At 41.2% G+C, this 2,500-nt stretch overlaps 1 protein-coding gene across 1 annotated transcript in view; it reads left to right on the plus strand.

The window, feature by feature from the left end:
* LOC143290705 (uncharacterized) overlaps positions 1 to 184 on the plus strand; it is a 22,985-nt gene extending 22,801 nt beyond the window's left edge. The window contains exon 14 of the mRNA XM_076600220.1: positions 1 to 184. This exon is cut by the window's left edge and continues 2,075 nt beyond it. The gene's annotated coding sequence lies outside the window, so the exon portion shown is untranslated.
* The last annotated feature ends 2,316 nt before the right edge of the window (positions 185 to 2,500 follow it).

A 2,500-nucleotide genomic window follows, 5' to 3' on the forward strand; every position in this document is an offset into this window, starting at 1 on the left:
ACCCAGAACTCAGTGCAACTACCCTGTTCTTCTACAAAAACTAGATACACCAAAGAATAATTCCATTGACCATCGCGACAAGGCGAAAAAGAAAAAACAAGAGCTTGACCACAAGAGCAAAAACTTAAGTTTCTTGAATTCAGCTCCTCACGATAATATTTTTTTGTGGGGGTTAGAAATAAAAGTGTGGGCAAGTTCATTGTGTTGTGTTTTCTTTGATTTTTTTGTTTCTTCGTAATGTTTGGGTGCTTGTGTGTGTGTGTGTGTGTGTACGTGTGTGTGTACGTGCGTGTGTGTGTGTTTGTGGTGTGTACGTGTGTGTGTGCGTGCATATGTTTGTGTGTGTGTGCGTGCGTGTGTGCATGCGCGCGCGCGTGTGTGTGTGTGTGTGTGTGTGTGTGTGTGTGTATGCATGAGTGGTGGTCTGGGTGCTAGCTGTTCAGATAAAACCTTACACTGATGTTTCGTGTGAAGCACTCATTCAGAACACGTTCAACTTCCTTAGCAACATGCTGCTTAAAAAAATAAATAAATAAAAATAAAAATAAACTTTTATAGTAAAAATAACATATCCTCGCACACTGAAAAAATCAAAAACAAACAAAACAAACAAAAAAACCCAGAGAGGCAAGGCCTTCAGGACTCACTTGTAGCACGCGCTGTATCCAGTAAAGAACCATGAGAGAGAGAAGAAAAAGTGATTAGAACATCGTTAAAATGGGTCCTGTATCAAAATATTTATAAGCTTAAAAAACCAAGGTGTGCGAACGGGATGGAACCACGGACGTTCTGCTCGGAAACAGTGTCATCGCCAGTGCTATGCCGCGTCTGACATCAATCGACCAAATTCAGCGTCATAAAAATATTTTGTATTTGTATTTTGTATTTCTTTTTATCACAACAGCTTTCTCTGTGTGAAATTCGGGCTGCTCTCCCCAGGGAGAGCGCGTCGCTATACTACAGCGCCACCCATTTTTTTTTTTTTTTTTTCCTGCGTGCAGTTTTATTTGTTTTTCCTATTGACGTGGATTTTTCAACAGAATTTTGCCAGGAACAACCCTTTTGTTGCTGTGGGTTCTTTTACGTGCGCTAAGTGCGTACTGCACACGGGACCTCGGTTTATCGTCTCATCCGAATGACTAGCGTCCAGACCACCACTCAAGGTCTAGTGGAGGGGGAGAAAATATCGGCGGCTGAGCCGTGATTCGAACCAGCGCGCTCAGATTCTCTCGCTTCCTAGGCGGACGCGTTACCTCTAGGCCATCACTCCACTATCATTGCATTGGAGGTAATAACACCATTTAAACCTTGTTTTCTTGACATATCTCCATTATTTAAGACATTCTTTTAATCTGGCCGTAAGGGAGACGATGACATCACCTCAGGCATTCTGCAATATGTATAGGTCTGCACAAACCAGTCTGACAACAGGCTGACTGAAACTGAAAGAAATGATTGATTCGATTTTTCTTTTATGTTCATTCCAGCTTATTCAGTAACCACGTAATAACACCATTTAAATCATGTGTTTTGTTGTTGTTGTTGTTTTTGTTGTTGTTGATTTTTTTTTAAATCTCAGTTGACGTTGACATCGCCTCAGGCACACTACAACATGTTTAGATCTGCAGAAACAGTCCGACAACAGGCTGACCAAAACTGAAAGAAACGTTCGATTCAATTTTTTCTTTAATGTTCATTCCAGTTAATTCAGTATCCACTTTAGACCGTCCACATGCAGTAAACACGTCAATGGTGTGGTTAGTGTCACTGTACTGTGTTCTATCAATGGTTTTTCCAGTCAATGGGAAACCATTTACAGCTTAGTCTTTTGTGAAGGACTATGACTCTCAAACTAGGAGGCAAAATTGCACTGGCTCTTAGTGCTGCAGCCTTGTAGGCTATTTGGCCTTTGGGAACCATCCCAACGCCAACTGTCCGAAAACCCTCTTGGCCGAGAGAGTGGGGATGTACTTGGGCAAGACACTCTCCACTATAATCAAATTCTAGCCCAAATAGTTGGAACAGTTGCCTCCTCTGCTGTTCTGATGGTCATGGTCGGACACGACTGACTATCATATATATATATATATATATATATATATATATATATATATATATATATATATGTGTGTGTGTGTGTGTGTGTGCGTGTGTGTGTGTGTGTGTGTGTGTGTGTGTGTGTGTGTGTTCTGTCGAGAACTAGTATTCGTTTTCTTGTAGTTGTGAACAAGAACAACGATGTCGTGCCGTCTTCCCAACCATAGCCTACGTTCTGGCAACTTGAAAGTGGGATTATGGAATTTTTGGATCGGGATCGAGCGTCAACGAAATAAACCGTTAATGATCCGGAAATACGGGCTTAATTCGGAAGATTTACAAGCTATTATTGGTATGACTGTGAAGGACTTTTTCCTACAATGTTTGACCCAAATTTGGAATTGTCAGACAAAGTATTTCCAGAGAAATTTTGTTGAAGAAGTGGTCAGTGTTGGTCAGCAGT

This window comes from Babylonia areolata, chromosome 16 (assembly GCF_041734735.1).
Source record: "Babylonia areolata isolate BAREFJ2019XMU chromosome 16, ASM4173473v1, whole genome shotgun sequence".
Lineage (NCBI taxonomy): Eukaryota > Metazoa > Mollusca > Gastropoda > Neogastropoda > Buccinidae > Babylonia > Babylonia areolata.